We start from the raw sequence: 25,107 nt of genomic DNA, 5'->3' as shown, positions 1-25,107 counted from the left end.
GAAATCCTCATAAGGAGTGGATTCCCTCTCTGCTGCCATTCCCCTTCAGAATCCAAATCTTCATTAGAAGATGACTTAGATGAGTTGACAGTCAAAGTATAGGAATTTAACAATCTTGAAGACAGGTCTCCTTTAAGATAACTTATGGATGTTTACAATATAAGGATAAACCTGACAGGTTAAGAATGTCCTACCCAACTTCTGTTGACCAAGATGTCCTCCCCTCCAGGCCATGCTGGAATATGTTGACCTTGTCTTGATTGGCTTCCTTCTCTTGGATGTACTATTTTCATTAATATGGAACCTTCTCCATTTCTTCATTTTGTTAGGACTGCTGTCTGTCACTCAACCTTACTGTGCATGTGTAACCTGGACTTTGCTAGCTACCTCCAGATTGAAATCATTACCTGAGTCATTTCCACTCTTACATTTTAGGCTGCTTCTTTTAGCCTTGGTTAGTTTCTTCCACCATGTGCAGGCTCTATAGTTTAGCCTTCAGAGGATAATCTTATTTTTTTGTTCCCAAGTCCTTAAGAAGACAACTTGCTGTAGCTCTGAGTATGGAACACTAGTATAATGAACATGGCACCTCATTGATTTTTAATAAATAATAATCTCCCCTTTTTCTTTGGGGGCTAGAAATCCATTGTAATCTATCAATGAAGAAGTATTTAATAAGTGCTGGAAGGGAGCAGTGAGTTAATATCCATGTAAAATAAGTTGACAAAGTAAGTTAAGAATTCATATGTTTTTTGTAAAAGATTAGTAAGGTGTATTAGAACCTGGTTCCAATGGTATTGTTGATATTGAATGAAAATATTGTTAACTATGATTGCAATGCATGGGTCACAAGTCTTTGATTCTAAAATTGTTTGGAAGATAAACCCATGGAAATAAAGACTTGTTAAAACTGTTTATGCCACTAATATATGTTTCTATTATATGTGTCTCCTCTACTAGTTTGTGATATCTTCAAAGGCAGGATCTATGTCTAATAATCTCGTATTGCTAACATTTAGAAATTGATACATTCACAGTTACATGACTAGTCAAGTGGCTAAGATGCTTACTTAGGTCTCTCTGGCTCAAAATTTCTATATCTTTCTACTAACCCTGTATTTTTTTATGTATTACTGAGTCCAAGAATCACAGGGAAGAGTTAATAGAAATATTCAATTCCATGCCTCTGCCTGGAAATGTTGACTGGTTAAGTTTGGGGTAGAGGTTAAGCATGTGAAAGTTTAACAATCATATCATGTGGATTTTATAAACCAAGCACGGTTTGAATCCTCTACTTGCAAGGAATATCTAAAGTGTTAAAATATCCCAGGATATCAGCATAGGCCAAGACAGTCAAGGTGTTCATTTAATGAATATATAATCCTATATATGAAGAGCCAGGGGCCATTACAACCAAAACAACTGGATAGATGACTAGACACCATGAGGTGGCATTGACTGGTGAGCAGGCTGACCTGCTGACCTCTCAGTCCCTCCCCCTTAGTTCCCACAGGCAGCAAAGGTGGCTCACTCCTGCCTCTTGCTCCCACTTCCTGTAGGCGCCAGAGGCTCCCACCAGCCTCCTGTGAACCACTGCCACCACCCAATGTACCCAGCAAGCCAGCCTGATCAGGGGATGGGGCTGGCCAACCTCACCAGCCTGCCAATCTAGAGTGGGCTGCACAGAGCCTGGACCATTCCAGCAGCCCTGAGTCCCTGGGGTTGAAAATTCTAATGACCCTGTCCAGAGAGTAGAGGTGCCTGATGGGCAGGGACAAGGACCACAGGCTTCCAGGGAACAACGCAAAGTTGGCAAGGAGAGGAGAGGGCCTGTGAAGGAGGAGGAGGTGAAGCCAGTGGTCCCTCAACCCAGAACCCCAGCCCAAATTGAAAGAGCCCAAGGGAGGCTTCAGGAAGCTCCATGTAGAGGTGCACATTGAGAACAAGAGACTTTGTGAGGCCCTGACTGAGTCCACACTGCTGGCTGGAGCAGCTCAAGGTGGAGGTGGAGCATGCCATGCAGAGGAAGAAGCATTTTGCAGAGAGGTCGGCCATTTTGGAACTGAAGAGATTTGAGTGCAAGGACCTGCAACACAAAGCCACTGAGCTGGAAGAGGAGCTGAAGGGCCTGTCTAACCTCCGGGCTGACAACCAGTGCCTCAAGGATGAGAATGTGGCCCTCATCATCAGCAAACTGTCCAAGTGACCCCTGAGGACTTGCCCCTGCTCCCACATTAATACAACTGCTTCTGCCACACACACCCGTTTCCCTGTGTGAACACAAGTGACAGGTCTGCTGGGGAGTCTCTGAGAAGCCATAACCTCTTCTCAGTATCTCCAGGCTAGGAGGGGAGGACAGAGCTCCCAGGAGCCAAAGGGGCCATCTGAGGCCAGGATGGAATGGGGAGGCTGAGCCAGATAGGGGGACCAGGGCTGCAGGCAGGACTAGGAAGAAACTGAGGACCAGGAAGTGCCAGGACCAGTAGCCAGGACCAGAGTGGCCACCCCGAGGTCCTCTCTCATGTGTGTTGCCACTAGTCATCCTTCCTGCCCCTAAGCAGGGATCTGAGAATGTTCCAAGAATCCCACTGATCTGGGCTGGATAGGCCTGTATATAGGATCCATGTGCAATAGGAAGAAATGTCTTCTATTTTTTTCTGCCCCCTCCCTGACGCTGGGGGAGAAGGTATTTTTGAGCAGTTGAGGGCAATCAAGCAGGCAGGGGAGGGCAGTTGGGGATAATCAGGCTGGCAGGGGAGCTGTTTAGGCATCAACCAGGCTGGCAGGGGAGCAGTTAGGGGCAATCAGGCAGGCAGGCAGGCAAGCGGTTAGGAGCCAGTGGTCCTGAGTTATGAGAGGGATGTCTGACTTCAGTGGGACATCCACAGAGGGGTCACAGATTAGAGAGAGTGCAGGCCGGGCTGTGGGAACTCACCCCCCCCCCCCACCTGCCGTGCACGAATTTCATGCACTGGGCCTCAAGTAAAAGTATATTCATGTTATATCAACTCAGCTTAAAGCACCCCTTTTAATAGACTAACCCTGTAAGATGCCCCTATTCAAAACTTCTGATGTCCACTCTAGAGAGTACTTGGGTTGTCAATCTCGATTGTCTAGAAGTCTAAGCAAAAAAGAGGGAGTCAAATGATTGTCCACATTAGAGTAATGTAAAGGGACCCAAAAGTTCTCTTTCCTGACTCTTCCTCCTCATGTCTGTCCTTTTTGTCTCTCTGTTTCTCTGTGATGTGTGTGGATAATCCATGAATACCTATATCTTGCCACTGAGCTTTGAAGTGCTTCTAAGTTCTTCTTATTAAGGTGAGGCTTCCAGAACCCTCTCTATAAATAGATTACTTTGAAGCCACTGTTTGTGAAACATTTCCCTTGATGATCCCTACTGACAGAGGCAAGTTATTTATGCCCCGGGAGTTGTGGAAATTAAACCTTAGGATCCCACAAAAAAGTATGAAATTCACTTAAAGTTTCCTATTTGTCTTAAAAGTTCATCTGGCCAGGCTGGTGTTGCTCAGTGATTGAATGTCCACCTATGAACCAAGAGGTCATGGTTCAATTCCTGGACAGGGCACATGCCCTAGTTGCAGGACCCACTGGGGGTCCTGTAGGAGGCAGCCAATCAATGATTCACTCTCATCATTGATGTTCTCTCTCTCTTTCTCTCTTTCTCTCTCTCTCTCTCTCTCTCTCTCTCTCTCTCTCTCTCTCTCTCTCTCTCTCTCTCTCTCTCTCCCTCCCTCTCTCCCTCCCTCTCCTTTCTGAAATCAATAAAATTATATATATATATATTTTTAAGTTCATTTGGACTTGGCTTTCTAATTTAAAATCTATCCACATTTGCTTTAATATAAAAATTTAATGTTTCTCAGTATCTTTGAATAATATTAAATCTCCACATATATTATATAGTATATTAAATATATCTGTCTATTTATTATACTTATTATATAAAAATAATATGTTTGGGATTTTTTTATCCAAAGACTTTGCCATCCCCATATGCAGATAAGAATGTGTGGCATTCATCCATCACTATGCATTAACACCTCAGCCTAAATAAACTTACTAGATTAGTTAATTTCCCCAAGACAATGTGACCTAAGGTGGGAATTCCTTAAGTAGAACATGAGAAAGAAAAGTCCCAAGCAATGGTATGAACAAGCACATCCCCAGAGGCTGAGTATTAAATGAAAGGTAGCCAATCTGTTGACCAGTCAATTGAAGTAGAGGCAACACTTGGGGTCAGACTCTGCCTCCCATATCTCTTTCTTTCAACTTTAGTCATTTCAAATGATCTTCCAGATTAAATGTTGTTTCTACATACCCAGTCACATCAGATCGTCACATTAAGAACTCAAAAAGCAGAAATTGTTGCTCCCATTTACCCGAAAAAAAAAGGAACAGCCAAATTACAAGACTTTCCCAGTACCACACAGATCACTCTAATATCTTTCTACTCTCCCAGATTTCTTCTACATCTAGCAGTATCTTAGAGACATTTGCATAAGCATAAAACATAATTTGTAAATGACAGCTGAACTGAATTTGTTACTCCAGTTTGACAAGATTGTGAGTGCAAAGCTTAGATTTGCAGCTCAAGTCTTTCTCCCACCCTGCTTAGTCTGGTGTTACTATAAAAGCATATGCTGTATTACAAAAATGCTAATGATAACTCGACTAATAATATTTGCACACCTCCCCACAAGCCAGCTTTTGGAGCATAAATATTGAACTGCGCACTGTCCAACCGAAACAGTCCTCCTGACTTATCGCTGAAAAATCAAGAGACTAATTTTTCAAGTTCCAGAGGGCTAGACTGAAGTCAATATTTGTAAATATTAACTACTGTATTTTTATTCTGAGTAGTCCAATCTGATAACAAAGAATCCAAATGGGATAGGGATCTATGTTACATAAAACATTCATTTACATGAAGTGGGCTTTTTAGCAAGAGCCGGTGGGGGGTAATCCAAGAGGTGCACTTTAGGGAGCGGCCTTGACTCTTTATCGTCCATCAGTCAAGGCAAAAAGCTCACCAAAATGCCAGTGAGATTGGATTTAACATAAACTTCCTGAGCTGAATTCTATTATTGCTAAAATAACTGCAAAGAAATCATTTAAATATTTTCCAGAATTGGGGCTTATTCAGCTTTGACTAATAGAATTTTTTAGAAAAGTTCAATCCTCCCTCAAAGTGTCAAGAATTGCTGAAGTTTTATTTCTAGAAAGAATACTCAAGGGGCATTATTTTAACCTTTCCGCTAGTAAAAGACACACTGATAGAATTTAACCAAATCCTGCTTCGAATGTCAGGAATGGATATCATTACTTCCCAAGGTACATCCTCCCATTGTTAGACATAAAATTATGGAGGGAGATACAAACCAATGTGAGGCAAGACAACCATGAGGACCCACTAAAGCACCTTCTCCAGAGAAAACAAATGGTGATACATATCTTAATCATGTTTGACATAGTCATATGAGAGACAATTAATGGTTCAACTATATGTTAGAAATCTCGTTCAGGTAAGAGACACATGCATTAAGTTCTTAATTTGTTAAGGTGGAGATTATCATTTCAGGATACAGAATAAAAGAGATATATGGTATGGACAGCATTTGTAAGGAGTAATTGCAGGCTATGTGAACAAGATTATAACTCGGAGAAAGGATTAGTGTATTATATTAAACTAGAGGCCCAGTGCATGAAATTCGTGCTTGGGGGGGAGTCCCTCAGCCCAGCCTGCACCCTCTCCTGGGACCCCTCGAGGGATGTCCAACTGGCCATTAGGCCCGATCCCAGTAGGGTCGGGCCTAAACGGGGAGTCAGACATCCCTCTCACAATCCAAGACTGCTGGCTCCCAACTGCTCACCTGCCTGCCTTCCTGATTGCCCCTAACTGCTTCTGCCTGCCAGCCTGATCACTAACAACTCCCCTGCCATTCTGATTGATGCCTAACTGCTCTCCTTCCAGCCCGATTGCCCCCAACTGTCCTCCCCTGCTGGCCCAGTCACCTCTAACTGCCAGCCTGATTCCCCCCAAATGCCATCTCCTGCAGGATTGATCACCACCAACTGCCCTCCCTTACAGGCCTGGTCCCTTCTAACTGCCCTCCCCTGCTGACCATCTTGTGGCAGCCATATATGTCCATATGGGGCATCCATCTTTGACCACATAGGGGCAGCCATCTTGTTTGTTGAGGTGACAGTCAATTTGCATATCACTCTCTTATTAGATAGGATTTCACATAATTGAGAAAATCAACATGGTACAGAATTAGACATGAGGCAACTGTCAAAAAGCCAAAAGTGAAAATGTGTGTAATATCATGATACTCATTCACTTGTTTGCCTTTTCACTATTTGATATTTATTAAGCACCTACTGTGTGCCAGACTCTGCGAGGCACCAGAGAACAAAGATCAATAATGTAGTTTTTTGACCACAGGTGTTTGCATTCTAGCAGATTAGATTAAAAATGAGGGTTTCAGGTCTTTGATGATAATTTTAATAGAAAATATTGTGCATGTATTCCATTTTCCTGTATGTATTATAGGATTTGGGCAAGGACTTTATTTTTTTTAGTCCCCTTATAGTTCTAAACCAATAATTCCTAAAGATTTGTGGGCAACTATATCATTAATGTGAGGGTTTGTTCATTTCAACTCAACACAAACAGCTATAAAACACCTCTAATTAGCATTCCAGGGATGAGTGAGAGTGGAAAGGAGAAAGCTGTGAAAACAAATACTCTTAAGCACTTACTAGGATTAGTCTATATTATGCTGGGTATCTTACATTCAATATCTAATTCACCAAAAGAAAAATCACACTGAGCTATGTATTTTTATAACATTTTAAGGCTGAGGAAACAAAAAGTGAGTGGATTGCACCACATGCCTGAAATCACATATTAGCAGGCACCTGAGTAAGAATTAGACCTTCTAAATTCTTAACGAAACTTCACATTGGGAGGCAAAGGCCAATTCATTCCAGGCTTTGAAAATTACATTCTGCTTTTTCTTATTTCATCTATGAGCACATTGCCAGTCAGTGTCAATTTAATTCAATAAAGCCTTCAACTCACATTCTAAAAACATATCTCTCAGATTTTGAAGATACAAATATGAATGAGACATAATTCCTTCCTTCAAAAAATTTAAGTCTAGCCCTAGCCCATTTGGCTCAGTGAATAGAATGTCAGCCCGTAGACTGAAGAGTCACGGGTTCAATTCCAGTCAAGGGCACATATCGGGTTGTGGGCTCAATCCCCCATAGGGGTTACGCAGGAAGCAACTGATCAATGATTCTCTCTCATCATTGATGTTTCTATCCCTCTCCCCCTCTCTTCCTCTCTGAAATCAATAAAAAAAATACATATTTTTTAAAAAAGGAGTTTTACATCTAGTTAAGGAGAGAAAATGTTAACAGAGGAGGGTGTTATACGTCATGTTAGATGTTTAAACTGAGTGCTGTTGTTCAATGAGCCACAGTAACTCCATCTGTGAATGGACCTCACTGACCTCTATCCTCTGCCCCTCTCTCTCCCAGGAACCCCACTCCCAGCCATAGTGACACTTTCTCGATTCCTGAACATCACATGTGGCCTTTCTTTTGAGCCTGCACACACTTTGTTTTCTCTACTTGTCCCAGGTCCTCTGCCCTCATCATTCTTCCCCATCCAACTGACATCCCTCACCTGGGTCACAGCTACTCTCAACCTCTGGCCCCACCAATTTGAAATAGGTGCCCTGTTTATTTTAACCATGCTACCTTGGACTAGGTATGGTGAGGCCACATGCATATAAAGAGAGAGAAACTGGAATGAGTTTTAGTTTCATGACTCTCAGCTCCCAGCATTCCCTGCAGGGCATAGGGATAGCACCAAGGTCAGGCACCAGGCAGAGGAGAAGGTAAAGTGCACTTGCACTGTGGTTCCTGTGGGAAGGATCCTGCACTGTGGTTCCTGTGGGAAGTAAGCAGGTTAGGGTTGGCTAATTTGAACAACTCCAGCAGACTCTGGGCCAGAGGGTTTGCCCTTTGTTCTCTGGTACCCAGCCCTGAGTAGATTAGGGCAGGTGAATCCTCGCCCAGAGTGTGATAGCCCACTAACTGAGATGGTTGGGGTATGGACTTCATCAGCTTCTCAAGAAGGGGAACTGACTGACCTCTGGCCAGGGTCTCAGAACTGGGTCAAGACGACATTTCTTAAAAACTCTATTACACTTATAGACAATCTGTACAACTCCTATGATAAAATGCATGCTCCATATTGAGTTTCTTGTATTTTGTACTTAGGTAAACTAGCTCTAAGGAAGTAAAAAATAACCCCAGGATTCAGCATTTAGGAAATTCCTGATAAATTTAAAGAAATAATATTTAAGTTGTGTTTTGAAGGGTCAATAGGAGTCCCTTAGGAGCAGGAAGTTGGATGGGAACCCTAGACAAAGGGAAGAGTAGGCCAAAGCTATAAGATATGCAAAAGTGTTTATTTACTTGGGAATGACAAATAGTTTTAGGCTTTAAATGTGAGCATTCTTAGAGAAATATCAAGGTGCAATGAGACTAGAAGAGATAACTTGAGTTCTGACTAAAAAGAAACTTTATATGTTAGGCTGAGGAACTCAGATTTTTATCCTATATTCAATGTCATCATTTATCCTCTAAATTATGTTATCAGCATAAAGATGGTCAGATCAGTGAATACCATGTGTTACTTCTCAATATGGAAAAGAAGTTTTTAAAAAATAAAAAATAAAAAAGATGTTTAGTGTTCAACTAGCATAGGTCCAAGTACAAATACATTTACTTCTCTAGCCAGTTTCCATCTGCAGTTCAGGGCAGGGCCCATGATGAAGTACAGTGGTATATGTAGATGTACCCCAAAATGAGCTACAAAGAAATCTCTCATTTCTTTTTACCAGTAGATTCCTGCTTGTTTTTCACTCCTTTTCCCAGTGTAGCATGAGTAGGTGAGAAAGAAACCTCTGGAAACATAGATAGCGCATATTTCTAAGTAATATGTAATGCGTAATGCATAATTGTTAAAGTCGTAAAAGATCTGGTCTCTAGGCAAGTTATATTTACCTAATGCCTATTCCACTATCTTTAAATTGCTCTTTAATAGCTGTCCTGCTTTCATATTAGGGGGAAACCATACATGGTATGACACTGTACTATGGTTTATTATTTTTCTTCACACGCAGACATGACACCATAACATTAAGAAGCCATGTCTTTGGCCATATTCAAATAAATAAAGTACACTAAAAGCCACAATCTGTGAAGGATCGCAGGGTTTCCATAAGAAAATGAAAATGTAGATGCAGACGTTAGATTTGCTCAGTCCCTTCATGAACACTTTGCAGCCTGCTCCGTGTGAGACACAAAGGGCTTTTTGACGCACATGCTGTGCATCACAAATGGAGAGCCCAGCCAAAGAAAATATACAGTTACCAGAAGAATAAACCCAGGATGAAAATCACAGAGGTAGCATCAATAGACGTCGAATATGCCATTGGCCCCATCTGGTTAGAATCACATCATCAAAATTAGAGCTGGAGTAGACCTTCCAGGTCATCCTATCCATCCCCTTGCCAACACAACAATCATCTTTTGGAGGACCAGGTCCAAGTCAATTTCATATGTCTCAGGAGACAAGAATTCCTTAGATTTTGTGGGCGAGATATTTACCATATTGAAAGAGGCAAATTGTAGTCATTGTACAGATTTCAGTCAGTAAATTAACTGCCTTGAGAATTTGAAACATAGGGGTTGGCTTTTGTATGGAGATATTTTTCCAGTAGAAGACAAAGAGCTTGGGAGAATCACAATTGAGATAGAAATAAGAATTGTTGTGAGCAGCACAGAGATTTAAGGGATACTCAGAAGCATATTGAAGGACCTTCTAGAATCAATCCAGAGAAATCCTATGTCCGTGTCCAAACTCTTTTTCCACATTTGATAGGTAACTTCTGGGAAGCATTTTCCTGATCCTACAATGGTGTAGTTGGAGTAAGATGGTACTTCTTTTTTTCCTAGATATCATGTCTGAAAAACTGAAACTAGAGCAGTCATGTGTTGTTGTTCCTTTGTTTTTATTGATTTTTTTTCCAGAGAGGAAGAGAGAGAGATAGAGAGTTAGAAACGTCTATGAGAGAGAATCATCCATCAGCTGCCTCTTGCACACTCGCTACTGGGGATGTGCCCATAACCAAGGTACATGCCCTTGACCAGGATCGAATCTGGGACCTTTCAGTCCACAGGCCAATGCTCTATCCATAGATCCAAATCAGTTTCAGCAAGAACAGTCATGTTTTACCTGTAAGGGAACATACTGTGAAACAGTGTTGACACCGATAATTCCTGAGTTCTGATGTCAACCTTGGAACTGCTCCAGCTCTGGACTTCTTTTTTTAAATATTTTTTATTGATTTTAGAGAAGAAGGTAGAGGGAAAGAGAGAGATAGAAACATCAATGATGAGAGAGAATTATCAATCAGCTTCCTGCCTTCATGCCCTCACAACCTCGGCATGTGCCCTCACTGGAATTGAACCCTGACCTCCTGGTTCATAGATCAAGGGTCAATCACTGAGCCATGGTGGCTGGGCTAGGTTTCTCTTTATAGGAAATATTAGCTTTCTTATTGCTTAAGTTAATTGAGACACAATCTCTATTATAACTGATACCAAAGAGTGGAAAGAAACTTTATAATCCAACTCAGAATTGTTATTTCCTTTGGTTTTCTTTTTTTTTCTTCTTTTTTTTTTGTGAAAATGTACTTTATTTATTTATTTTTTTGCATTTATTTATTTTATTTTATTTTATTTATTTATTTATTTATTTTAATTTTAATTTAATTTTATTTTCCCCCCTCCCTCCCTCTCACCCATCCCCTCCCTCCCCAGAGCTTTATGTCCATTGGTTGTACTTATATGCATGTATACAAGTCCTTCAGTTGATCTATTATCTCCCCCAGATCCTCCTTCCCTCCCCACTGAAATTTGACAATCTGCTTGTTGCTTTACTGTCTCTGTATCTATCTTTTGGTTCATCAGTTTATAATGATCTTTATTATCCACAAATGAGTGAGGTCATGTGGTGTTTCTCTTTCATTGATTGGCTTATTTCACTCAGCATGATGTTCTCCAATTCCATCCAGGTTGCTGCAAATGATGAGAATTCCTTCTTTTTTATGGCAGCATAGTATTCCATTGTGTAGATGTACCATAGTTTTTGGATCCAATCATCTGCTGACGGGCACCTAGGCTGTTTCCAAATTCTGGCTATTGTAGATTGTGCTGCTATGAACATAGGGGTGCATATATCCTTTCTGATTGGTGTTTCTAGTTTCTTGGGATATATTCCTAGGAGTGGGATTACTGGATCAAATGGGAGTTCCATTTTCAGTTTTTTGAGGAAATTCCACACTGTTCTCCACAGTGGTTGCACCAGTCTGCATTCCCACCAGCAGTGCACAAGGGTTCCTTTTTCTCCGCAACCTCGCCAACACTTGTCGTTTGTTGATTTGTTGATGTTGGCCATTCTGACAGGTGTGAGATGGTACCACATTGTTGTTTGTATACACTATTTAGTACATGTTACTAAAGTGAAACTTTTCTGAAGGCGGCAGACAGATATTTACTGAGTAGGGAAGGGCCAAAAATATAAAAGAGAATCAGGCTGATATTGTGATATAAAGCCCAAATTCCATCAGAGTTTATGTGAACCGTTTAAATATTCATGCATATTGGACTGATATAGACCAAGTAGAAGAAATAAAAATCTTTGGAGAAACCATGGGAAAGCTATACTAATAAAGGGTAATATGCTAATTAGTCTGGGAGACCTTCCAGACATCTTTCTGGTCAAAGCCATGGTGGCAGGACCAAGGCAGAGGAGGTTAGGGTGATCAGGCCAGGAAGGGGGAGCAGTTGGGGTTGATCATGCCAGTAAGGTGGGGCAGTTGGGGGTGAGAAGGCTGGGGAGGACAGTTGGTGGCAAACAGGCCAGCAAACAGAATAGCTAGGGGTCATCAAGCAGGCAGGCAGGTGAGTGGTTAGGAGTTAGTGGTCCTGGATTGTGAGAGGGATGTCTGACTGCTAATTAGGCTTGATCCCACAGAAATTGACTAAACCAGCAGTTGGACATCCCCCACGGAGTCCTGTATTGGAGAGGGTGCAGGCCAGGATGAGGGACACCCCCCATGCATGAATTTTGTGCACTGGGCCACTAGTAAATCAATGTTTCTGAGCTCCATGATGGCTGGCAGTTCATAATGCTTTAACATAAACTAGGTTATATGGTCCTCCCTACAACTCCATAAGATGGGCACAGTAGATATTTTTGTCCTCATTTCAGTGGTGAGAAAATTATCAAGAAGGTTAGAGAAATCATCTAAACCTGTTAAGTGCTAGATATAAGAACAAAAGCATAAATCTTCTTATTCCAAATCCTTTGTTTAGCTCCTTATGAATATGCTGAATGTCTGCCTCTGTTGAAAACATTTTCTTGATTGATAGCTTTATTGCAGAAATTCTTCCAAGGGATTAGGGATCCTTTTAGAAATTTTAATTCACTTAAATTCTAAACATAAAAGCTAATTATGAAAAAGTTTATAATATCAGAATTTATCAGTGAGGTTGGTTCCACCATAGATTATCTCAGTGTCCCAGACTTGGGTGGCTCCAACCGAAGTTATGGAGCCCATACTCCTTTCCCTCAAAAAAAAAAAAAAAAAAAACTTTCTCACAGGTCCCTGAAAATTGGTCAGGCAGTCTGTACTTCATTCCCTCTAATAATGGCACACTCATTCCTTCAAAACTTCCTCAATCTGCCATTATGGTGACTAATTCCTCCTGATTTCCCCAGAACTTTTCTGGTTTTATAACTGAAAGTTCCACATCCTAGGACTCCCTCAGCCTTGACCAAACTGGAATGGTTGGTCAACCTTACCATTGTTAAACAGTGGAAATTATTTAAACCACGTTGAGTTTAACTAAAACCTGCCTTGCTAAGTTCTACCTACTTTCCTTGTTTGTTTGTGTTTTTTGTTTGTTTGTTTGTTTGTTTGTTTTTAGTACCTATTACTCAACCAAAATGTGTTTCCTGGTGCTATCTGGATTGTCTTTGTTTGTTTGTTCTTTTTAGTTTTACCAAAACCTGTGGTAAAACTGTACTTTCCAGCACTGTCCTACCATAAACCATAAGATAAATAGATCTTACATCTAAACTTTTAACCTTTAACCTGTGTGATAACCTGATGACACACAAGCAACCATTTATATCACCTAAATAAATTATTCTTCCTATAAGACTATAGTGTAATTCTTGTGAAATCATTTTCTTGGTTCCCCAATTGAGTTTTATGATAGTTTAATGAAAACATAAATAAATCTACTATTGTTATATATCATGGGTGAAAATAATTTATTAATAATAATTGATTTTTAAACAGAAATTAGTTACTTTCTAACTGCAAACCTTTGAGGGGAAAAAAAATATATATGTCTTCTAAGGTTTCAGCATTGAACTTAACATGCCTCTAAAAGTTGAACTCCTTTTTTTCTTTTTCTTTTGTCTTTTTTCTTTTTTAAATATGAGTGCATTACTTACTCTTTGGTGGGGAAAACAGTCTTTATATTACTGAGTACTTAGGGACTGCCAAAACCAGGAAATTCATGTTTTATGAGTTTTCCCCCAAATGAAAGCAATAGGGTCTGTAAGGTCAACATCATCCTTTCACTCCCACTGGGTACTTATAGAGAGGTGCTTCTGGGGGCAAAATAAATATTTCTCAGTGAAAAGCACATCTCATTTCACAACTTTCTTCCCTGCTAACATTCAAGATTGGGGTCCTAGTAGCCCATAAGCCTTCTACACCAAGCCTGACCGGTCTCTTTAAGCTGTTTAGACTTTCTTGCCACTTGTGATATCTGTTATCTGGTAGAACACTTCATAAACCTAGTTCTTGAAGGTATATTTCATGTGTGTAGCAAAAACAAGTGAAATCATGGGCACCATAATAAGTCTGAGAGTTTGGAAAGCAAATGTTTCTGGAGAAGATTTAGGTTGGTAGTGCCTTTGGGCAGGTTGATCATAGTCTTATAAGTGAAGTATGACTTTTAAGGGCTCAAATTTTAAATTATAGAATATTAGAGTAAAATGGAACTTTAGAGGTCATATAGTTCAACCACATTTATTTTACAGATAGGAAAATTGAAGTCCTGGGAACAGAGATCTGAAGACAACTAGACTGACCACTCCTAACTTAACAAGGCAAAGTGATTCTTTTGCTTGCAGGGAGGGAGGGAGAAAGCCCTTTGAGAACTGAATTAATATTATGGAACCTGGGAAAATGCACACACTCAAGATTTCTAGGTAATTCCTGGAGGTATATACACCTTGTGAGGTTCACCCTCAAACCCCTTGTTCTATGATCTCAGGCCATGTGTGGCTTACCAAGTGAACAACCTGGACAATTTCTGAGGGGGCTCTACAGTTAAGGGATAAGCCAAATTAGACTTAACTTATTTTAAATTCAATATTTTTAAAAGAATCAATTATTTGTTGTTTTATTCTCATATTAAGGCTTTGAGCAAGTTTTATATAAACAAATTCTTTGGATATAAGGGTTAATAATAAAAAAAATTACCTCAAGCATTAGGACTTTGGCAATGTCATTCAAATGATCGCCCTCGTATATATAAATCTGATCTTTCTATATCTAACTGTGATTCAAACCTCCTATGCAAATTGAAGGAAAACAAACTTTTTATTTCTAGTTTTTCAATTTTAGCATGGCCTGCATACTCTAACTATGCTTCATATCTTTGATAGGTAAACAATGATAAATAGCTGATATTAGTAAGTAGTATTCATTGTGTTTTGCTCTATACCAAGTTATACTAATAAGTTTGTGTTACTTGTCTTCACAACAGGATAAGTTGGGTTTTATTGCACACATTTTACAATTAAAAATAATTAAGTCCCAGAGAGGTTAAACATTTTCCAAGGTCAGCACCCAGATCAATCCTGCCTTTTCCCACCCTACCTAACTCCCAGGCCAGGAGACAGATGGCAATGTCTGAAAGCATTTTTAAATTGTCAGAATTGGGAAGGTGCTATTCACATCCAGTAGGTAGAGTCAAAGAATGCCACTAAAAATCCTACAGTGTATAGTACAAACCCTCCCCTCCCATACAACAAATAATTATATGGCCCAAAATGTCAGCAATGTTAAAATTGAGAAACCCTAAACTAGGCAGTGGCAAATTGAGAATTAAATCAGACCCAAAGAACATGCTTCCAGGATGCACACTCAATATCTACTCTCCATATACATGTTTAGTGTTATATGTTTTATCATAATACTAGTGATAGTAATAATCCATCATTTTTGCACAATATCATTATGTGTGCCTAATAGGCTGTAAGTCACAGTTTTGAGGTCTAAGTCATTGGACTGAGTACTTTTGGGTGGGACTATGGCAAAGTCCTCTGCATGTAGGCACCACAAGAGCTAGTGAGAAGGATGAGCCTGCCTGAGAATCCCAGGGGTCAGGTTCCTCATAAAAGGGTATCAATATCTAAAAGAGTATTTTGAAGGTCATAGTTGGGTCACATTTTACTGAAGGAGGTGCTTTGCAGAGATTGATAGAACTAAAATCAAGTAAACCTGTATGCTTCATATGAAAATATTTTTCCCAAGCATCTTTTGTGCAATGAGCTGAGACTGGTAAGGTGATTGAAGTTATAACATGAGGTCTACACCCAGAAAGCTGTCACCCAGGACAGCATGAGCTTTAATTAAATCCCAGTCATCAGCTCCATGCTGTGTCCAAGGAAGAGAGCAAACTACAGCCTTCTGTCCTGGTCAAATCTCTCCTGGCAGGTGCCAGTCATGTGCTACCAGGCCCATGGAGAGATCATGCCTGTCTGGAGCCAGAACAGAATGAGGACAGAGCAATCCTTTAATGTGTTCCAAGGCCATCTTTGGGCTGGGACTGACTTTTATAACTGCAGTCTTAGCCTTTAAGCGGGATAGGAAATCATGAAGGTCTGGACAATTGCCCACACTCAGCCAGTCATGGATGCCAAATGCCCCTCAGCATTTGCATCAAATCAGTAGAGCCTCAAGATAAGACTCCAGTGTAGGTGTGGAAACTAATGTCCTTTTGCCAGATAGTCAATTTGCATTCATTTCCAAGTATTTCATGAGCACTTGGTGTTAACTATACAGTTTTGCACAATGAACACGCCAGTAACACCAAGAAGGAGTAAGACCATTATATGATTTGGGAACTTTCACTCTATTAGCAAAGTAGGCAATGAGACTGTTAAGAAAACAAAATGAAGAATTCATTTATTCACTAGACATCTGAAAAACATCTACTATGTGAAAAACATTGAGCTAGATATAAAAAGAAAACATAGCTGAATATATGAGCCATCTCCTCAAAAAGCTTGGAACTTAGTGCAAGACGCAGACAGATGATATGGCAAGAAGTAAAAAGAAAGGCAAAGGGCAAGGGGAGAAAAAGAAATTCAGATACAATATGACTTTTCCTTATTGGTTTACCTTAGGAAAGTTTTTGAATTATGAGACTAAGTTTCTCATATGAGAAAAAGAAACAATTATACCTATTTTAATTTTTAGAAAATAAGTGTTTTTAAAGTGCTTTGATTGAAGTACTAGTGTAATCATGGGTATTCACTTGCTCTCAAGTCCAGTGATACCCAAAAGAGACACCTCTGGCTCCTGTGCCAACTCTAAAAACTCCCATGATGAGCAAATTCCTCTCACCTTTCCCACTACAGATGCTTCAACACAAGAACCCCAAGGATCCAGACCTTGAGACTGGGAACTAGAAGCAAAGTGATTTGACCCAGACACCAGCTGTTCAAAAGGCCCATGCGAACAAGTGCAAAATATGGGGCATCAGCTCTCTCAGAGTGCTCCACTGAGTCTTTTAGATGACAGGCTGAGAAACATGTCTTGAGTGGATAGAAGGTTGACAGTGAACAGGGTCTTCCTCTTTTGTAATCCTCAGTTCTGGCTGTTCATTATCACCTCCGGAGTTCACCTATGAATGAAGGTGCCAAAGCCTCCTACCCCAGACCAATGAATTAGAATCTCTGGAAGCTATATATTGAAAAAGTACTGCAGGTCATTCTGATGCAAAGCCAAGTTGAAATCACAGCAGTAGAGCCTCATGGACTTTGGAGAAGAAAAACAAACTTTTCCATTTCTGGTGTAGGCTCCATGATTTGCAGAAATCACTCTAAGAGGAGTCATTTCTTAACCCCCTGAGAATGTTATTAACCTACTGATCTACCTAGAGAGTGCAATACACCATGCCTTTCTTCAGTGTGTTCCATCTTGGGGTAATCACTGTCTTTTCTTCTCTCTTCACTTCCACATCCATTCTCACACCAAATCTAGTCCATCAGACTTTCCTTAATACTATCAATCCTTCTCATCCTTTCTCCATTTAAGCTGCCTTAGTTTAAGCCTTCATCATTCCTTATTTTCTAATTTTGGGAGATTATTTTACTTATTTGAATAAATAAAAATGATTAAATATTAAGGTGAAGAAAGAAAAGATGAGAGTTAGCATGCAAAGCAACTATTATGTATAAACTCTGTGCTGGAGTCTTTATGCATCACATAATATTTATTCTCCCCATAGCCTCATGAGCTCAGTTGTCACCTCAGAGTACTCAGAGTACTCCACAGAGGATCAGGTGAAAGGGTCAGTGGTTATTTCCAATGTCACATAGGTAAGAATAGCCAAGAAGGTTCTTGAAGCCAATGTCCTTCCTTCAGCCAAAAGCATTTCAATGAGTTTCACAACCATTGTCAGTTCATCCTTCCTAATGAATAATGTACATTCCAACAGCTTTACATGCATTTCTTTTTCTCATTCTCTTTGTCTGGTGGACACAGGGACCAACTGTTCCTTGTCACTCATCAATTACACTTTCATACAAGTGAAGCCTGAAGACCTCTGTTAATTTCCTAATTAATCCATCACTCTTTCAAACACTGAATTTCATTTCCATTGATGGAATGGCCACAGATTTCTGGCACCATCCTTGGCACCAGGGGCATCAGGGGGGGGAGGGAGATGACAAGTTCACTACCACTGGGATACTTGAGTCCAATAGAAGCATGACAAATGACAACCAGGCAAATTAGTTAAGTGCATTCTCTGAAGTCAAGTCCTGAACTAAATAGGAAGGCTGTGTGTGAAATGAGGCAATAGTCCAAGAGCCCTCTTAACCAACTGGGCAACCTCTTAGAGAAATAAACAGCACCCTTTTAACCATCCAGACAGGCTCATGGTTGAGCCGATTTATCTGTATCATCTACAAACAATATTTAACTTAATCTAACGCAGAACAGGAGCACAAACATTAAGGTCTGGGTCTGTAACCATTCCTCCAGCACAGCAATGTTTATGGGAACACTCAAGGCAAAGACTGTGTGTTCTCTGCAGACATGGCCATTCTCACGGCATGCCAGGCTCTCACTTATTCACAAAGTGTGTGCTCCCGAAGACCTACATTACCCAGCTGTCCTTCAGGGGGGTGTCAAGTCCAGGTCTGCAGCTGGGACCTGGGCTGTGCGTCTCACATTTGTATCATCTTGGGAAATCCAGTTAGGCTACTCAGTTTCAATATGGCCAAAACGGGAGTTAGGCTAGATTTCTCTAAAGGGCTCTTTCAGCTTCACAGCTCCTCTGAGAGAGTTTCCTGAAGAGAGACTATGGATCTATACTTCTAGCATGGGAGATGTAGAAGTGGTCCCAGTGAATAGAGGGTCTACTTTCCCTCAGTCTCTATGTCACCTGTGTGTGGTTGCCATTGTCCACCAATGCCAGTAAGAGCATATTGGTGCTTAGTGTCTCCACTCATTACACATGTCTGTCATGTGCTCCTGCCCAGTTAGCTACCTGCATGGGATCTCTCTTATTCTTGGCACACCAACATTCCCAGATATCATACTGAGTATGAGGGGGAGGTATCACAAAGCACTATGCCAAAACAGGAGCCATAAAGCCTACCTCTGACATGCCAAGGGAGAATATGAAGATAGAGACCAGCAAAGAAGCAACTTAAAATGACTTCTCCAAATAGATTTGGATTTTTTTAGGCATGAGGGATAGCTCTTGGTTTTGCCTTCCCACAGTCATACCCTTATCCTCTGCTAATAGCAACTGATGTCTTTTTCAGGAACAATTTCTCCCCTATGTTTTAGTATGCATCCTTTTGGAGTAGATGTGTGTGAGCCAGGCCTCAACCAAACACATGGTCTATCCCCTGAATAAAGTATCTGTTTAAGTGATGGACTGCATGAGGATTCAGGGATGGAGTTGTCTGAAGATTGGAAGAATCAGATTAAGATGGAAGAAAGAATTCTTCTCCTGGAACTACACATGGCAAGGATGATGTAAGTGAAGAGCTGTCATGAGCATTTCCTAAAACTTTTTAAAAATAAAAAGTTAGAACAAAGGAGCACAGATCTCAGAGGTGAATAAAATGAGTCATGATGTTATTGCCTGATTTCTTTGGTTCAGCCCTACTTTCAAATATATGCAAGCCAGTGAAGTCCCTTTCCTATTCAAGCAACTTCCAGTTGGGTGTTTACTACTTGATGAGAAGATCCATGATTTAGACATAGATTGTCAACATCATACCTTGTTGGAAGATTTTAGTAGGTAATTTGACAGATTTGATGATCTCCAAAACAGCCTCCAGTTCTATCATTCAGCAGTAATTTTAAGCTAATATATCTAATAAAAGCAACATGGTAGAAGGAGCAGAAGCTGTAAAATCAGAATGACCTGAGTTTTACTCAACTCATCTACTGCCTCATTCTAAAAAACCCCAGTTACTCAGCCTCTATGAGATGGTGTGTTACTATAAAATGAAAATGAATAATATGAGATTGCACATTTCTATAAAATAAAGAGTAATAATGTGTACCTTGAAGAGTTTCTTTCCAGGATTAAATGAAAACACTGAGTACTGAACACACTGCTTACCACATAATGTGCAGTCATGGATGACGGCTGTCATTACTTTATTAGTTCATAAACCAGAAGCCACACCTCACAGTGTCTACTACACATATAATAATGTACTTCCTTGCAACATCAAAGCTCAATAGAGTTACCAAATATTTTCTTACCCACCAGCTCATTCCTCCTACTCCCCAGTGCTCATAAATAGAATAAATTGGTAATATCACCCCACTTTAAAGAAGAAGAAACCAAGATCTCACAGCCAGTACCAAGCCGAGACAGGACCACAGTCACAGCCTTTTGACCTCAAGCTCAGAGCTCTAACTTCTCCACCATGTCTCCCACGGGCTTCATGCCAAGAATGTGTGTCATCTCTCAGAGTCTCCACTGATACTCCCTGAGCTGTGTATGTTACAGAGTAGTAGAATGATAAAGCTATAAATGTTATTGGAAATCCCAACCTCCTCCCCCACCCCCTCTCTGAAAACTTTCACTAATATTGTAGTTAAAAGTGTAGGATGAAGGTAAGAAAGATCAGGGTTGCAATCCCACAATTTTGGACTTTGTTACCGTAAGTGAATAAGCAAAGTCATGAGGAGCTTGCAGTTTTCTTATCTGTAATGTGGGTGACAGATGACTCCCTGCCTTTTCTGCTTCTAAAGAGAATTCCATGGGCCTATGTTGTAAAGCAATTACCACAGTGACCAGCACATTAAAACCTCTTGGTGAAAGCCATAAATTACCAGATCATCACCTTGATGATGATTATTACAAACCCACCAGTGCTTTCTTCACTCCTTCCCATCTCCCCAAACTCTTGACTTTAAAGAATATATATGCCACTGAGACTAGAAACCGTGTCTCTGTTGACTTTGTTTTCCCAAATCAATTCCTATTTCTGGAATGTCACAATGAATGAGTGATTGCAATGCTCAGGCTTCTATTTGAAGTATTAGCCTCAGGGAATAATGACCTTTGAGTTCTTATGTGGGCTCTTCTCACTTCCCTCCAGAATGGTGGTTCTATAGTCACTAAGTCTCTACACATTTCCTACAATAACATAGAGAGCACACCAGCATAGCAGAACCCACAGAGGCAATATCTCCAACACACTAAATGATAAGATGTTATAATCAACACCAAGTAGGAGAATAGTGCGAAATAGCCTACAGCAAACTATTGAAAGAGAGAAAAGTTGAATCCCACAGGCCTGTTCCTTCCAGCATTATTTCTCTTTGTGTGTGTGTGTATGTGTGTGTGTGTGTGTGTGTGTGTGTGTGTTTCCTGTGTTTCATCCCTTGTTCCATCACATATCTGCTTCAGATACAGCTGAGTCAAGGGTGGGGGCCACGGGCATTGGCCTGTGAAGGAGGATTGGGCTTTCTCCCTCATTCTGTTCTCCACTTGTAATTTGCATAAATTTTTTTTGGGACACATGCTACAAGGCAGACGAGACCTTTTTGATTGAACAGTGAAAGGAGCCAATTAGAAATGTGAAATCATAATTTCAGGACTTTAAAAAAATGTGTACAGCTGTTGGCTAAAGAACTGAGCAATGTCTAAGTCAGAAAAATATCCTAGGTAATGGTGCCAGAGAAACTAAATCAGTGGTAAATACTGCTAAGCCATCATTACACACTAAATAGTTATTGGCCATTTAGCTTTTTTTTTTTTTTTTTCAAAGAAAGCTAAAGAGTCTGAATTCCAAAGCTTATTCTCCATTCTCTTACAAATCAGAAATCCTGTTTCCTCCAATAATATGAATCTTCCAGAGAACATTAAAGGTCAAGCTAAAACCACAAAAACAAAGCAATGAAGATTTCAAAGTCCCAGAGTGGAAAAATGAAATTAAAAGTCATTGGTTGAAAACTGTTAATAGAAACACCAATCAGAAAGGATATATGCACCTCTATGTTCTTAACTGTACAATTTACCATAGCTAAGATTTGGAAACAACCTAAATGCCCATCAGCAGATGAGTGAATTAAAAAATTGTGGTACATATACATAATGGAATACTACGCTGCAGAAAAAAAAAAAAGAAAAGGAATTCTTACCATTTGCAACAGCATGGACAGAACTCTGGAGAACATTATGCTAAACAAAATAAGCCAGTCAGAGAAAGATAAATATCACATGATCTCACTCATTTGTGTAATATAATGAACAACATAAACTGATGAAGAAAAATAGATTCTGAGGCAGAGAAGCATTGATCAGACTGTCAAACTTCATAGGGAAGATAGGGGAGGGTGAAGGTAAGAGGGAGCAATCAACTAAAGGACTTGTATGCATGCATATAAGCCTAACCAATGGACACAGACACCAGGGGGGGGGTAAGGGCATGAGTGGACAATGGGTGGATAAGGACATATATGTAATACCTTAATCAATAAAGAAAAAATAAAAATATCAAAATAAATTCCTACAGGAAAAAAAAAGTCTTTGGTCCTTTCTAAACAGGGGAAAAGCTGAACTCTTTTTTTTTTTTAAATAAATCTTTATTGTTCATATTATTACAAATGTTTCTCTTCTCACCCCGCCCCTCCATTGCTCTCCTCCACCAGGTTCCCACCAACCCTCTGCCCTTTCCCCACCCCCTCAGTGTCCTCATCCGTAGGTGCACAGTTTATGTTCAGTCTCTTCCCACATTCTCCTCTCCCCTTTTCCCCAAGAATCGTCAGTTCACTCCCCTTCCATACCTCTGATTCTATTATATTCAACAGATAATATTGTTTATCAGTTGTTGTTTTTTTAATTTCCTTGGTTTTTAGATTCACTTGTTGATAGTTACATATTTGTTGTTCATAATTTTTATCTTTATTTACTTTCTCTTCCGAAAGAACCCCCTTCAGCAATTCATATAATTCTGGTTTGGTGGTGATGAACTCCTTTAGCTTTTTTTATTAGTGAAGCTCTTTATCTGGCCTTTGATTCTGAGTGATAGCTTTGCTGGGTAGATTATTTTTGGCTGTAAGTTCTTACTATTCATCACCTTGAATATTTCTTGCCATTCCCATCTGGCCTGCATGGTTTCTGTTGAGAAATCAGCTGACAATCTTATAGGTGCTCCTTTATAGGTAACTACCTGCTTTGCTCTTGCTGCTTTTAATATTCTCTCTTTGTCATTTGCTCTTGGAATTTTAATTATGATTTGTCTTGGTGTGGTCTTCTTTGAATTCCTTTTGTTTGGAGTTCTGTGAGCTTTCTGGACTTGTAAGTCTAATTCTTTCACCAGGTGGGGGAAGTTTTCTGTCACTATTTCTTTCAGTATGTTTTCAATATCTTGCTCTCTCTCATCTTCTGGGACCCCCATAATTCTGATGTTGGTTTGCTTGAAGTTGTCCCAGAGGTTTCTTACATTATCTTCAATTTTCTGGATTCTCTTGCCTTCTTGCTTCTGTGGAGGAGTGTCTTTTGGCTATTTATGTTACAAATCTTTGACTTTAACTCTTAACTTAAGACCAGGAGTCCATGGGGCAATGACGAAGGGAAGCAGGAACCCCAAGCCAAACCATAGGTAAAGTGGCCTGGAAACTCTCAACTTGGCAGAGCCTTTCCCTTTCCGGCCCCTTTGTGCCAGCAGATCACAATGCAGCTGGAACGTAGAGAGGCCCCCAGGGGGCTTATATTGGGAATAGAATGTGAGGACCTAGCCTCCAATGGATAGGCTGTAGCTGAGGACCTGGCTCTCTCCCAACTCCACAGGATTTTCCTGTATTACCCTATACAAGTCACTCTCCCTGCCCTGCCCTAGTTTCATTTAATTTCTTCTAATGAGACTCCCTCTTTCTTCTTCTCATTCTATAGTGTGAGGGATGCCAAGAAGGCACTCTTGGGACTGGAGGCCCAACTCTATAACATTTACATTTCCTATTACACCTTTTCACCAATGCCTGAAATATCACCATTCGTTACATATTTAATCTAAAAGCATTGTGTGCATGCCTACTTTAAGCCAGATACTGTACTAGGCCATAGGAATGCAGTAGTGAGTAAAATAAGCACAGACCCTCCACACAGTCCCATTGAAATAAATGCTGAATTAAACAGGTGAATACTCATAAACATCCATGCCAACTGAGAGTCCCCCATTGAGTGAGTGGACAAAGTACTCTGGGGAAGAGGTAAGTCTGAATCTCAGTCATCAGCAAAGCCATTGTCAATGTGATGTGAACTGCAACTTGAGATGAGCTGTAAAGATCCAGGAGCACAAGTACTGCTACAGGTTGGAGATGAGCATATATAGAAGTGAATAAAATAAACAGGGATCCTACACACAGCCTCAAAGCTGGAGAGAAGCTGGGGGTGGTCTAGAATTAGAAAGGAAAGAAGAAATGCCTTTTCATGTCCTCTTCCCATTTTTTGATCAGATTGTTTTTTCATTATTGAGTTGTGTGAATTTCCAAAAATAAGCTCGTAGAAACAGAGGTAAAGCGATAGTTGCCAGAAGAGAGAGTGTGGGAGATGGGTGAAAAGCGTGAAGGGAAATATAGAGGATGATAATGTTGATAAGTTAGCACAGTGACAAATGATTACTAAAACTTGTGGGGTGATTACTGTTCTAAAATATAAAATTGTCAAATCATATATTGTACACCTGAAGTTAATGTAACTAATATGAGATTGTATATCAACTATACTTAAATATACTGTGGCTATTGCTGGGTGAGGTAATTATCATGAGATGCAAGAGAAAATCATGAATTCAAAGTTGAAATGTCTAAATGGCATTGTTTGGGGGATTTTATTGAGGTCTCTGTAGAGTAGGCATGGTTGATTAAATCATTGACTACTGGTGACTGAACTCAATTTCCAGCTCCCCGCCCCTTCCTGAAGTGGGGCTGAAAGTTCTAACACTTTATAGTCCCTTGGTTGCTTACCCTGGCAGTCAGCCTTCATTCTGAAGTTAGGTAGCACCCCTGACCTTTCCCGCCACCAATGTATCATCTCATATGCAACCAAAAGACGGACACAGGACAAAGACAGATATATATATTTATTCTCTAAATATCTCTCTTATGAATAGCACTATAGGGTGCTCCCCAAAAATGTATACAC

The 25,107-nt window shown here is 40.2% G+C and overlaps 1 long non-coding RNA gene across 1 annotated transcript; it reads left to right on the top strand.

Moving 5' to 3' along the window:
- The first annotated feature begins 2,335 nt into the window (after positions 1–2,335).
- Positions 2,336–24,537, top strand: LOC118712491. Its single transcript, XR_004986059.2, has 3 exons — positions 2,336–2,470; positions 7,452–7,457; positions 24,526–24,537. It is a non-coding gene; the product is annotated as an uncharacterized LOC118712491 (long non-coding RNA).
- Positions 24,538–25,107: the final 570 nt, after the last annotated feature.

The sequence above is a fragment of the Pipistrellus kuhlii genome, unplaced genomic scaffold (assembly GCF_014108245.1).
Source record: "Pipistrellus kuhlii isolate mPipKuh1 unplaced genomic scaffold, mPipKuh1.p scaffold_m20_p_1, whole genome shotgun sequence".
Taxonomy (NCBI): Eukaryota; Metazoa; Chordata; class Mammalia; order Chiroptera; family Vespertilionidae; genus Pipistrellus; species Pipistrellus kuhlii.
Note: the sequence above shows the minus strand (reverse complement) of the source record. Positions and strands in the feature narration are given on the sequence as shown.